The sequence below is a fragment of the Ursus maritimus genome, unplaced genomic scaffold (assembly GCF_017311325.1).
Source record: "Ursus maritimus isolate PB19 unplaced genomic scaffold, ASM1731132v1 scaffold_6, whole genome shotgun sequence".
Classification (NCBI taxonomy): domain Eukaryota; kingdom Metazoa; phylum Chordata; class Mammalia; order Carnivora; family Ursidae; genus Ursus; species Ursus maritimus.
The window spans coordinates 14,069,068-14,084,098 of record NW_024426774.1 but is presented as its reverse complement, the minus strand read 5'-3'; the positions used below and the strand labels follow the sequence as shown (position 1 = coordinate 14,084,098).

The 15,031-nt window shown below is 41.0% G+C and overlaps 1 long non-coding RNA gene across 1 annotated transcript in view; it reads right to left on the bottom strand.

Annotated features, from left to right (window-relative positions):
* Positions 1-2,079: 2,079 nt before the first annotated feature.
* Positions 2,080-15,031, bottom strand: part of LOC103671710 — a 34,654-nt gene continuing 21,702 nt past the window's right edge. The window contains exon 3 of the long non-coding RNA XR_571033.2: positions 2,080-2,192. This is a non-coding gene — a long non-coding RNA (uncharacterized LOC103671710). The remainder of the gene's footprint in view (positions 2,193-15,031) is intronic.

Here is a 15,031-nt window from a genome sequence, read left to right as displayed (position 1 = left end):
TAAGGGGCTTTATTTTTGTGTGTGTAGGACCATCGTTGGTCCAGAAAATAAAAGGGACAAATGCAAGATCCGTGCCCCCCGGGCTAGCAGTGGAGAAGAGGCATAGTGGGGGAGGTAGCAGTTGCAGCTCCGTGTGGGAATACTCCTCCTGGGAGTATATGCACCATGTGCTGCGGGGGTGGGGAGGGCGGCCCAGGTACCCAGGTCTCCTGCCTCCAGTCTTTTAATTAGGCAAACATGCAAGAATGAGTGGTAGCCATTATCTGAACCTATAGAAATTGATGCTCTGTGCTTTTTATTTCTCTATCAAAGATGAGAGTGAACATTTCTTAAGCCCCAGAATTGAGAAGCACATTTGGCCTCTGTTTTCGTAGCCCAGAGGGATTTCCCATTTAATGTGGAACTTCTGCTGTCACTAGATAATGAGCTTCATGAGAATGGGGTTGTTCCTTTCCTGCTGTTTACCCAGTTTTAGCACAGGGCTTAGTACACAGAAAGTGTTCACTGTAAGAGTATCAAAGGAGCAAAGGCCAGACTTAGAGGAGAAACTGCACACCGGAAGAAGCCCTGTCTCTTTAATCAGCCCATTGCTCTAGAACGACACCCCATGCACTGTAGCAGGCCTGGGCTTGCATGCATGGTGCCTTCAAGTACCTGTGCACCTTCTATCTTCACCACTAGGACTCTGTGGCCTCAGCAGTGGTGGTCTCACTAAACCTACCTTCTCATCACAGTTTGAGACACAGACAAGCCACCATATGACCAGGAGCTTAATTCAGTCACAGAATCAGCTTTAGTGCAGAGCAAAGCTCCGTCAAGTTCAGGTGTCCTTAGGCAGCGTGGTGTGTAGTCGGGGAACATAAGCTGGTACCAGGATGCCTGGGCTGTCAGTCCAGCTCTGTCCCTACCATGTATGGGACACACTCTCCTGGATGTCCAGGAGGAGGAAGACGAAATTGTGTGGAAGATGGTGTCTTTAGTCTCATTTCACTCTAACATCCCATAGTTCTGTGGGATGTGACACCCTGTGTCAGGGAATGGGAGATAGAGAGTAACGTGGAAATCCACAAAAAACATCTCAAAGCATTTCACTCTGAGGCTATGAATGACTTAGCATGGAGGATATTTCAGTGTGTGGGAAATCAGGGAAAACCCCCTTGAGAAAGAGATGTTCCCCCATCTCACCCTCTGCCCTCAGTCCCATAAGGGGCCAGTTATTGTGAAAATAACATCCAGGATGCAAATATGAGAACTGTCAGAGCTCTTCTGAAGTCAGTTGAAAGGAGACAAGCCAAGCTTAAAGGATCAAGCCAGTCTCTCTCTGGGTAGCTTCTTCCCAGGATTCCAGGGCCTAGGGGCTTTAGTCTGCTCCCCGCAATAGGGCAAGTTACAGCCAAACTAGGCTAGCGCACCACCCTCCCTCACCCAACACAGAGCTGATTCAATACCGTGAACTGAACAAGAGCTTGGGCTTTGGAATTGAGAACATATGGATGACAGTCCCAGAAAAGTTAGGGCCCTTATATAAGACCAAACAGCTTAAAGGAAAGTAGCATTTACTGACTTGAATCAAGAGTTCCTGCAGAGATCTACACCACACAGGTGACACATTAGGTTAGGGGAAGGTGCAGTGCAATGTCCTGCTTACAAATTCCCCATCCAGCATCCAGCAACTGTCTTCCCACCAGCTCCTCTCCAAGCCCCAAGCAGTTTGTTCTATCCAACTCCCTCTGCATCTCTGTTCTACTTTGTCGCCTTCCTTTTTAACTACCGTGCTTTGCTTTTGAAATCCTGTGTTCTATAGCTCCTCTTCATGTCATAGATAGGTTTCCACATCTAAACTTGCTGACACCACAGTTACCCGAAATGTGTCTTCTCTGCTACTTTTTCTGACAGTCCTGCTTTTCTCTATGTAAACGTATGTACTCATCAGAAAAGCTCTTGGGTACGAATGGCAAAAACTACATTCAACTTGCTTTAACACATGCTCATTGTAAGAATATATGCAAGCACATAAAATTAACGCAAGAGTTGCAGTAACTGGAAACGTTGGGGACAGGGGACGGGACTCACCCTTCCATGATGCTGTCTCTGCTACTTCTCTCTGGCCTCTGCGTTACTCTCTCTAGTGTCTCGATAGCGTAGAGGACAAGGTCACCACTAGGTCTGCAGTCATCACATCCATGATGCTCCTTTATTGGTGAGGAAAAGAGATTTTTTTTTCTACTTGCTTTACTTAAGAGAATCATGGGGGAAACTCTGATTGCTATGGGTCATATTCCCATTCCCAGATCAATCACTGTCACCAGAGGAATGAAACATTATTATTATCTGGATCTGGGTCATGTCCTCATACTGTGTCTTGGGGAGGGGGTCAAGGAATTGGCAGCATGCAGAAACCCACAGTCTGAGTAGGGGAGGAGCAGGTCTCCAAAGAAAAGGTTTCTACTATCAAAATAAGGAAGCAAAGATGCTGGGCATATGGAAACAATAATTGTACATCACAGATAATAATGATTATAGCATAATTTGTGACAAGCCCAATGTGTGTCATGTTTTTACATATAACTACATTTCAGGTAGTCCTCATAACAAATATACATGGGAAGGTGCTTCCCCCGTGCACTGATGAAGAAACAAAAGATCAAAGGATCAGGCTGTAGAGATGGTGCCACGGCTAGGCAGAAAGCTGGAGAAATACCCACAGCTTGAAAAATGTTTCTGAATGTTTTAGTTTGCTGTTAAGTCATTCCTCTGGATGAAGGTAAAATGCAGTAAATATAAATGAGTAAATCTTACTGATTATGCATCAAATAAACATCAGACAGAAGAGATAGATGGGTATAGGTAGAATTGAAATCATGACTAATGAAGGAAGCTTTTGACCTTAAAAGTAGCTTAGAAAGCAAAAACCCTTGAAATTAAACCAAGTCTTAAATAGTCACTCATAAAAAGTCTAAATTGGAGAAATTACACAATTTGAAAATGGCAATTTAATAGATGGAATCCCAATTTTAACTCTTTAGCTTTACAGGAGATGAATCTTTTCATTATTATTTAGAGAAACTGACACAGTAAGTACGTAAGAGAAGCCAAAGATACAGGAATAAAGATGAAAAAATATTTGGAAAAAAAAACAGTGTATCATCCCAAGAGAAACAGCTATTAACGGCGTAATATATGAAAACGTGACCATGATTTGATGACAAAAAGTAAGAAATACCATAAATTTACGTGTATAATGAAACTGGACCAAAGAAAGTTTGCAAACCTCTGTGGAATAAAGGTGAACAAAATATAATAAACTCAAGTTCATAAGTATAACATTCTACGAAATGATCTTCATGACTTAGTTCATAATAGAGATATTTATTATGTTAGTATCTCAGACAGAAATGCATGGGCTAAAAAGAATTGAAGATGATAAAGGATTTAGTACAATGAGTAATAGAACGGATTTTAAAAGAAATTCTCTACTTATTGAACTGAGTCACCTGATGACTATCTATGTAATAAAAAGTTATTGGAAACGTGTGGGCAACTTCCTGTCAAAATTAAGTTGCAAACAGGGTCATTATTTACCTAGTGATACTTGTATCAAAACAATGTACATGCCAGCAATGTCTTAATATCAAAAAGTGATTTAAAAGTTGTAAGAATGACTTGGGGCGCCTGGGTGGTTCAGTGGGTTAAGCGTCCGACTTCGGCTCAGGTCATGATTTCAAGGGTCCTGGGATTGAGCCCTGCATCAGGCTCTGTGCTCAGTTGGGGAGTTTGCTTCTCCCTCTCTCTCTCCCTTTGTCCCTCCCCCTCGCTCATTCTCTCTCTCTCTCAAATAAATAAATAAAATCTTTAAAAAACTTACAAGAATGACTTTATGAATAATTTGGAGCATGATTCATGTCACTTAGTAAAGAGTCCTATAATACACAGTGTAGCTTGTCTACAGAATAGAAAGATCATTTTTTTTTTGGTTTTATATATTGACTTGTTTTACCCCATTAGTAGTAAAATATTTTACTATCCTCTCAGCATTTATGGACAAGGACTTCGGAGAACATAGAGAGTACTCTCTCGTCAGGAGCCAGCTGCGAATATTTCGTGTAGAAGGACTCAGTCATTCAGATGATTGGAAGTTGGATAATTCTACAGACAGAATAGAAAACAGAGAATGTTTTGAAGGGAGCAAAACTGTGGGGTTTTGAATACACAAACTGATGCCTGTTACTTGACCCATTGACTTAGTTGTAGAGGGCCACATAGATAAGGAGTGGGAAACAGGTCTATTATGATCAGATTGTGGGTGTCTTAGGTCCAAATGGAGCAATAAAATTCTACTGGCTCTTGTGAATGACTGGTATCTTTTTTTTTTTTATCAGAATACAGTGGCTTTGGGGTCTTAGTTTCTTTATCTGTAAAATGCGACAAACAATTCCTCAAAAGTTAGAATTGAATTATGTATATGAAAGAACCTGACACAGGATGGAGCCTATTGTAGATAAATGAAAAATGTATTCTAGTGTATAAAAGTACTCTGTTTAGATAAAATGTGCAGTTTTTTTTTTCCCAAGCTCATACTCAGATTGAGAGTTAAGGATTAACAGAAAAGTAATATAATCTCCCTAAAGAAGTTATTTCCTATCTATTCTTTAATCTGTTCATTAAATTATCTTTAGTACTTTAATAAAACAATAATAAAGGAATCCCCCAAATTTATTATATTGCATTCTATTAATAAGATAGCAAATTGCTAAATTCACCTTATTTTTGCATGACATGATACTCACTTCTGTTGAGTCATGAAATTATGCTGAGGTTCAGAGCACTTAGTTTGTTGTATATTTTTTGGCTCATATGAAATCCAAGGTAATGAGTTTTAACACTACAAAGGCTCTGGAATGCTTTCAAAAACATTTGCTTCCCACAAGAGAAATTAGCTGAACCAAGCAATAAAATGTGACATTAAGCATTCAATACTCCCATTTTTATGTAGTCCCAGGTCAACAAAAATGACCTCATTGGGGGCATTTTTCTAATGCCCTTGTTCAGAGTTCTACTAAAAACCTGTCTCTAGGAAGCTAATCAATAGTTATTTATGCACTGTAGACCCCTAAAGAAAGCCTACCTCATAAATTGAACTCAAGGCATTCTGGAAGCTTCTGAACCTAATGCAGTTTACAAGGATCCTCTGTCAAGCGGACCACCCTGTGTGCACACATATGTCTACATCTGTACATGTACATTTGCAATTTATCACTTTTACTTATTTAGTATTGTATCTTGAGGTCTTGAAGAAAATTCTAAAGTTGGACAATGATCAGTGAAATCCTATTCTTCTTGCCATTTTTAAACATTCATGTTTAGACTTCCTAGTTGTTGAATATCTAGTTTTTAGAATAAAGGATGTGTTCACCTCACCTGGAGTACCATGCTCTTTATAATCAAGGGAAAGCATTTCTCTAGGCAAATAGTAATTGGTCTAAGGAAGGGAGGTCAGGAGAGTGAGGAAGATCTTCATGGAACAGTTGTGAAGACTGGGTGTGCTTGGCCCCAAGAAGACAATGGCTGAGGAGTGAAGGGAGAACGCAGCGTCTGCATGTCCCTAAAAGACTGTGAAACAGAAGGGACGCACGGGCTGGGGAGGTAGATGAGGAGCAACAGAGTGATAGGGAGGCAGAGTTTAGATCACAGGAGGAAGAACTTTCTAATACAATGGTATAAACTGAGACTAGATCGTTAGATTAGAGAGCCCAGCTGGTGATGTTTTAGACCCATTCCAGCCCTGGGATGAAGGCCTTAATGATCTTCACAACATATAATTCTCCTGTCTTTCTCCCGTTGTAGTTCAGGACAACTAGTCAAGCCACTGTTTTCTATAGAAAAGACTTGCACAAGGAAGCATATTTCCTGAGGATCCCAAGGTTTCTTTCATTCCAAGGCTAGCTTTTAAAATTTTTGTAAAAGAAAAAGTACTTAAAGAAGGATATTTATTTTTGCAAATTCAAATTAATTTTAAGAAATTTTACCTTGACTCTTTTTTGAATTAAAGAAAAACAACAATTCTACCAGGAAAACTGAGACGTTTGCTTAATCAGGTTGGTAAACTGCTGTCTATTTTATCATGTCTAAATTATGGGTGCTTCCTCCCCTTCCTCCCCTTAGGCTACTCTATACCTTAATTAATTAATAGTAAGGAGAGAAAGCTTCCAGACAGCAGAGAACAGACTGGCCAATCAGCTTCATGTGTCCTTTATTTCTTTTGAAATGTAATACCCTAACAATTCACAGATGCTCCCTGCACTACTTTCAGCCTCAGCTTGGAATGATCCAAGTAGTCCTGTGTCATCAAGATGGCATTTGTTACTTGGTGCCTCGGGGCCAAAACGGAGGGCTGCTCATGGCCTATAGCCAAATTCTGGTGGAGAATGTAGAGGTTACCCTCTTGTCAAGGGCGCTCCTCTGTTCTATCACAATCCTGAGAGCTGCAATTTAATTATAACTTCTCCCTGAGAAATTCAATGAGGATCTCCATTCACTGTGCAACTTTTTATAGTATAATTTTATGTTTTGAGAGCTGCAAAGAGACACATGTTTCTCTGATCTATTTAGGGAGCCTCGACAGAAATTCGAACACATGAATCCTTCTAAGTACAGTCCATATCTTACTTACAGGTAGCAATCATAATCTCACCTATTCTGATGAGAAAGAGAAATAATTACTAGGGCAATTCTATAGAGGTTAGGAGAACTGCCAGGAGAGCTAGAGTAGCACCCAGAGTGGAGGGGACTCAGCAGGGGAGCAGATGAGCAGCTGTAGGCCTGCTATTTCTGTCATGGGTATTGTGGGTTTCTGGCTGTAGATCTCTTCAGCCTTCTCCAAAGTCAGAGCAGAATGAAAGTCCATTCTGGTTCCAAGACTCCTTTCTCCAACAGCTTTAGGTTCTGTATCACCCCGTAGCCATTCTAACTTCATAAATCAATGAATCAACCAACCACCAAAGACTTAATCTATATTGACCACACTTGAAGAAAGTTCAAAGCAGAGTCTCCTCTTTCATTTTGGCCTAGTCTAAAAAGAAGATTAGGCATGCACATGTAGAAAGGAAGGAGCTGATAGTTACCCTTGTCAGTTGAAAGGAATTTTCATATAGGCAGTAAACGTGCCCATTTCACCCATGTCCTTCACTAGGCTGGGTCACAAGAAGAGATATTTGGATGGATAACTATTTGAACCAAGATTCAATCAGTCCAGTGGGTCTCAAATTTGTTTAGCTAGTAAAATACCTGGAAATCATTGCCTTTTGTGAAAGAGTATGGAATGATTACATATATACTTTTATAATATACATACTTTTATAATGTATATATCTAATCATTCCATACTCTTTCACAAAAGGCAATGTGTACACACACACACACACACACACACACACACATATATATATATAATAATTAATGATTAAGTCAAATGCAAAAATTTGGGAGGAAACTGAACATAAAATGACACTCTGATTTTGCTTGCGAGAGCAAATTTGGAGAAGCTTTAAAAATACATCAGTCCCCATCCCCTGTCTGCTTCCATTAAAATAAGTTTTCAGGAGCTTGCTAGGGCCCCACCAGATTATGTACTGTCCCTCACCTTCCCAACCCACATGCAAACATAACTTCCACATCTTATCCTTCTGCCGATGTTAATAATACTCCCCTAAACCCATCGGGGCACAGTCCCGTCTCAGCAACATGTGAAGCCAATGTTGGGAGGTAATGATCTGTTTCCTCATCCTATTATTTCCCTCCACTTGAGGGCTCTGCCAGCTGACAAAGTGGGGTCAAAGAATTTGCTGCATACAGGATGAGATGGGTAGCTTTTGAGGATAAGAGTTGAGGCTTTCCCCAAGATGCAGGGATCACTTCCTCTCACTCCTTGCAAAACAAAGGAAGAGGGGTCAAAAGGTGTGAAGATCTTACATAATACATCACTCCCTCTCATCTTGAGAACTTGAGGCGTCTCTGGGCATGAGTTATATTTATTAGCACTCAGGATGATAGACTGTGTCACCAAAGTTGCCTTATGATTTTGTATTCACCAACACTCTGGTTCTTATTTTGATACACACACACACACACCACACCAGGCTACAAAAAAAAAAAATTGTTGATTTCATATACTGAATAATTCACCAACTGAAAATTACCCTCATCATATTAACATAATCACTTTCTGGCAGGCAAAAATTCAGAGGGTAATACTAATTTCCAATATGATTAATGTAGTTATTATAAGTTTTTCTATTCAAAGAAAAGTAAACTGGCATATCAAACTAATAATATTACTAATATATAATTAAAATTTTCAGAATATAGTTTCTTTCATGATGGCAACAAAAGTTAAATTTACTTAGAATTACTTTGTCTCTCTTTCTTTCATCTTATAATACTTTCCTTATTATAAAGATCATCTCAGGTGTTTATAATAACACCTTACTTACCTGAAAATCACAAGGCTGACAACTCCATATATGGAATATACCATGTTCCTACTTTGGGAAATGTAGGAATCTGGTAAATTTCTTTTAAGAATAAAGTAATTCTATGCATGCCCTTCTATAGAATTTATATTTATGTGTCTGAGTTAATTGTTCTATTATATTATGATGGCATAAAATACATCTTAGCTTCCTTTTCATCTCTTGGCCTTTGGTTTCCCTGTAGCACTGCAATGAGTCATCAGTTTCTGAGGGATAACATACCTTTCAAAAATATACCTTGAGGTAACCCTACATAGAGGCATTGACAACTACTGTTTAGAAGGTCCAAGATATTCTACAAACTTCAACAGAGGAGTAGCCTAAGTTTTCTCCCCTCTGAAGCTCAGCTTCTCCGTGGCAGAAGGAAAGAGTTGGAAGACACAATCTTTAAGTCCCCTTCCAATCCTGAGATTCTGTGGTACTCTATAATCCATTCTTTTGTACAAAGTAAAATAGCATTCATTTTCACTCAAGTTCTGCCACTGCATGGAAAGGCCATATTAAAACGTAATGGCTCATGTGTCAGATCCACTGAGAAATGAGGTAGGTCCCTGGCTTCACAAGATGATCATTATGTTGTGGGGAGCTACAGTCCTGTGCAGTATCCACCAGCAGGGTCACCTGCAGAAGTTCCACCCACACTGCCCTTGTCCAGCTCTGCACCCAGAGGACAAGCCAGCCAGTTGCTTCTGAGGGAGGTCAGCACCCCAGCACCTGCAGAGGATCTCTGCAGGGAACTGAGGAGATATCACCTCTCAACAAAGAGCTTCTGAGGCTCAGTCAGAGGAAGCCATGTTCCAGACACCTTCCTTCTGTTGCCACTCCTCCCACTCAGTCATGTCTTCCTGCAGACCCTGTTTCAGAATCTAGAGCTAGGTCTCTTTTCAGAGAGTGCTTTCTTTCTCCTTGGCTCTTTGCCTTCTGGTTTACACTAACTAATTTCTCATGAAGTAGATTTTTGCATTCACTTTTTGTTCCTTTGAGCCCCCAGCGATTTTGACATTGCTACTTATTCAGGGAAGTCATTGGGTTTTTACCAGCCTCTTCTGACTCTATTCAGAGCACAAGGAAAGAGATACTTTTTTTTTAAAGTTAGTTAGTTAGTTAGTTAGTTAGTTAATTTATTTGCCGGGGGGGGGGAGCACAAGCAGGGGGAGCAGCAGGCAGAGGGAGAAGCAGGCTCCCTGCTGAGCAAGGAGTGGGATGCAGGGCTCCATCCCAGGACCCTGGGATCATGACCTGAACCGAAGGCACCTGCTTAACCAACTGAGCCACCCAGGTGACCTGGAAACAGATATTCTAAAGAGATGTCAGCTTCAGTCTAAGGGAAGGATATACACACTCAGAGTGCACAGAACAGTAGACTACATTTTCTTCTTCCCTAGCTCTGGTGCTCAAAATGTAGGACAGAGGTTCCTCATCTACTAGAACACAGGTATTACCTGTGCGGCTCTCCCAAACCCTACAGCAGCCACCACTTGGAACACAGACTTACTGGTCTGCATCCCACATGTGCCCTCTATCAAGGCGGTAGGGCTCATAACACTCAGCAATGTCTTATGAGGCTTTTTTCTAAAGACCTTCTACATCCCAGAAATTAGCAGAGGCAAATCTGCTTCTCATTATCCTGATAGTCAATGATTTATACCTTCTAACCTGGGGGAGGGGAGAGTGCCTAAGAAGGTGAGCCATTTGGCAAGTTATTAACCCTTCTAGGAGAATGTGCTTCCAGCACTTCTCTGGAATCAGTTAAGTTGCCATTCCTGGTCCCTCCACCCCAGTGAACTTCATGGGTAACAAACTTATTTCATTTTCTTGGACAACCACCGTAGAGGCAGCAGGGATCTGTAGAAGATTTATGAACCTCCAGAAGCCTTAGCTATAGGGCTTCAAATGGGACCCTTGTTGACAATGCTGCTTCAACCCAGGGACCTGGTAGGACTATTTGAGGGAAGAAAGCCATGCATATTTGAGAGTCCCAGACTTCGGGTAAGTGTGACCCCAGAAAGGAGAGGATAACTCCTCTAAAAAGAATCACAGTTGCATGGGCAGTTGTCCACTCTGACCTTTGGTAGTAGCAGGAGCAAAATGTCAGCCTAGCCATCTCACTGCAGACACAGTGGTTCTGCCCTTGACTCTTGGTTCATGGTCACTCATGAAAGTACTGGAGCAGCCTTTGCAAAGACATTATAGCAACTGGTGCTGGTGGCATTAATACTCCTTCTGATGGAAGTTGCATCATTGTCCAGTCTAAAAATGCATGCCCGTAAATTCTGATCTTAGCAAAATGAAAGTGACACAAGCAGGATCCGTTCCTCAGGAATTCCCTTATGAATTCTTGGACAAATAAATGACAGAGGCCTGAGAAATTAGAACACATGCTCATCTGGACATGTGGAAGCCGGAGGATTATTCTCTGGGATATCAGTGCACAGGCCCATTATCGTATCCCAAGGAGTAAATTTGAAGATTCCAGTTTGTATAACAAATTACCACAAATTAGTGCCTCAAAATAACATGAAGTTGTTATCTCATTGTGCTATGGGTCAGCAGTCTAACTCACTGGGCTAAAATCAAGATGCTGGCAATGTTGTGTTCCCTTCTGGAGGCTCTAGTGGGGAATCCATTCTGTTGCCTTGTCCAGCTTCTAGAAGCTGCCTGTATTCCTCAGCTCATTACCTGTTTCCTCATCTTCAAACTCAGCAATGGAGAGTTGAGTTCTTCTCACACTGCATCACTGTGACCTCCTCTTCTACTCCCTCTTCCACTTTTAAGACCTTATGATTACATTGGGTAATCCAGGATAATCTTGCTATTTAAGGTCAGCTACTTAGCAACCTTAATCACACTTTGTTTTATAACCTAACATATTCACAGGTTCCAGGGATGAGGACACAGACAGCTTCAGGAGCACAGGGATGAAAGTGGATATTATTCCGCCTGTATCAGTTAAGCACTTAGCACAAAGAGTCAGCCATTAGACTAGATGTCGGGTTTCCAAGAGGAATAACTCTCAAGGGCTTCCAACACTAGGAAATGGGCAAAAAGTAATAAAACAATGTGGGGAAGTGATAAATAATCATCATAGGATAATACCAGAATGCCAATCCCACCTTATGTTGGAGGCTGGTAGCATGATAGAAGATTTTCTGGAGGTAGAGATGCCTGAGTTTAGTTCCTAATGGATCAATAGCCACCCAGTACATGAAGAAGAAGGCATTCCATCACCCACATCCCTAATGTTCCCCAAACATGGAAACTTTCCCTCTTCTATTGCTTGGCTGATGAAATCTCCTGCAAATCACAAGGCTGATAGCAGCCAAATGGGGAATTCATTGAAGATTTTCAGTTGACAAATATATGCCGAGGACCCGTGACATGTCAGAACATATGTGGCTATCAAAGCTGCAATGAAGGGCAAGACACATGCCTTTTTGGTGTTAAGTATTACAGAGGAAGACTGGAAAAGTTCATGTGAAAAACGACTTAGGAGATAGGCTTATGAATCTGTCCAGAGAGGTGATGCTTTTCAGATCCCAAATCTTACAGGAAGAGAACAAATCTTCAGTCTCCCCAAATTCCTGATGAACAACAGATGCTACCCCCTTGAAGTTTATCATCACAAACCAAAGTAATGGAAAGTCTGGGGCTCAATGACTAGGTTGTAGTTCTGGCTAACGTACTCCTGTGCCAGGGACAGAGATGCTGCAATCCACAGACGCCACTATCATACACTGCTTATGACCCTACTGTTTACTTCCCAGCTCTTTCCATGGCACTGCTCTTTGAAGTGACCAGTCACTGGCCATGCTCCTAACTCCAGAGCTATTCCCTGTCCCAGAGTTATGGAGTTTTACAGGCTTTTATGGGTTATAACAGAAGCCTGACTATCATTTCCATGTTATTTCTATGGGAAAACGTACTACTATTCACTCCTAAATGAATTATAATGAAATTCCAGAGTATAACTATCCAGAGGTTAGGGAAGGACTAACCTTTACAGGGACTTAAAATTTTACCTGAAAAAATGCAGCTAACTAAGCTCTCTTTAATCACTTGTGTGGCTGCACCACTTTTATTAACTTAACAACCAGTAACCAAACATTGTTTGCAGCAAGCAGAATGGCAAATGGAAACAGCAGGCATTTGGAAGCAATGGATCTCTGCTCAAATCCAGCTCTGCCACATACTAGTTGGGAGATCTTGGATGAGTTACTTAACCTCACTAAATACCAATATCATCACTATAAAATCAGCTTAAATCTGTCACACTCACAGGATCAATAGGAAGATGAATGACTGAAGATATGTAAACCATGGGCCACCATCACTGGAACAGAACAAGCACTAAAATAAAAAAGCTTTTGCATCAGCAACCTCTGCATTTATGTGGCCACATCACTGTTGGTTTGTTGTGTTGACGTGTCCCCTACTATCGGGAATTGGCCTAGTCCCCAAATCCAATTCCAAACACCTTTGAACAAATAGCATTGAAAATGTACCCCTGTATGTGTGTGTGTGTGTGTGTGTGTGTTGCACTATTGAATGCACAGAAACAGAAACTGGCTCTGAGTGCTTCTACTGAGTTGATGGGAGGCAAGAAGGTGATAAAGGAGAAAGAACTTCAATAAACTCTTATTTCTGGGACACTGCTGGCCCCTGAGTGCCTCGGGCCCTCACACTGACACAGCAAAGGTACATAGTCATGCCAATTACTGCAGAACACTTTAGAAAGGTTCATTGCTATGTATTATAATCCTGAAAATACCACATTCATACCAATAGGCTAGTCTCTGCAACATAGAAGTTCCTGTTTCTCCACCACAGAACTTTAAGACACTTTGAACATAAAGAGAGGGATGTCTGGAGAAGGTATATGTGCTTTGGAATTGACATTCCAACTTTTCTGCTGGTGGCTTTGAGGATCTTGAGCAAGACCTTTCTGTAATCCTTTCTAGATCTTGGTTTGTGAGATTCTAGAACCCCCAGTCCCTGCTGTTTTTACTGCTCTCAGCCCTTCAGAGCCTTCCAGAGTAAAATTTCTAAATTGGCATAGAAGGACTTCTTTGGCATCAAATGATTCTTATGAAACAGCACACTGATGAGTTAAATGAAACGATTCAGAAAAATACCGATTAAATTTCCCCTTAAATACCCAGGGGTTTAGAAATTAAGCAAAACTGCTTGGCACTAGGCAGTCTGGATTTTAACAAACTCAAAATGTTTGAAAAGTGTTCAAGATGTTTTGACAAACAGAAAATGCCACTATGTTCTCTCCTCTCTCCTGACATCACCCTTCATCTGCCCAAAAGAAAGCAGAATCAGGGTGTTCAGGGTCTGGAGATCGGCTAGTGTCCCAGGAAGGGCTTTCTCTCATCAAATGGAATAATCCATAGTCCTTGTTTTAATGCTCACTAGCTTCTTTGTTCTGCTGCAAAGTGATACAGCTAGTTTGCTTGATCTTAAAAATGAAACAAAATAAAACTGAGTAACTATGAATAGTCTAAAGTGATGACCTTAACCAGTGAGGTCATATTTTTAAAGAAAAAAAAATTATTCCAATTATGTGAATAGAATATGTAATGTTGCCTGGCTTGAGCAGTGAATGCAATGAATGTGAAATGCCACCACTGTCAGACTTACAACATCACCACCAGTGGTCTGGGACACTGACCCTCACTTGCCTGTTCAAGGAGGGTTGTGATGTTTGGCAGGAAATAGAAAGAATCCTGAGAGGCCATGTGGTTGAGTGAAAAGAGTACTGAAGGAGAAGTCAGAGTCTGGGCTTCAGCCCCAAACCACTGCTGCATCACCACAAACAAGCCCAGATTCACACAGAAAGCAGCCGCCCACGTTGACCCCTCCTAAAAAATGATGTGTGGGTACAGTCTTTGAGGTAACTTCCAGTATTGGAGCATTCTAAGATATAGTCAGGTTATACTATTTGTACCTCCAGAAACAAGGAACATAGTTTTAAAACTTATACTGATAGATAAATCTGGGTCACTGACTTTCCAGTTTAATATAATTTTTCTAACAAATATTATCCCCTGTCCTAAGTGAGGAGACATATATATCCTTTCTCCTCAATGGAACTATATTAATAATACTCAGCCCATCCATCCATCCATCCATCCATCCATCCATCCATCCATCCATCAATCTACCCAATTTTCTCAGCATCTTGCATACACAAAGTGTATTCATTATCTCTTCTGCTTCTCAGAACCCTGACATGGATCAATTATCTATATCTCCAAATAATGCTCAAGGAAACTGATACTTCTCAAAGTGAATTCCTCAAGATGACAAAATGATAAGTGGCAACGCTGGGACTGAACTCAGGTCTACTGGGCTTGAATATTTTCCTTGTAACATGGGCTGTACTCATCCCATCATCATTCTCTTCTCTAAGGCTGCAGAGGGAAGGAAGGAAGGAAGGAAGGAAGGAAGGAAGGAAGGAAGGAAGGAAAAGAGGAAAAAGAAAGGAAGGAAGGAGGAGG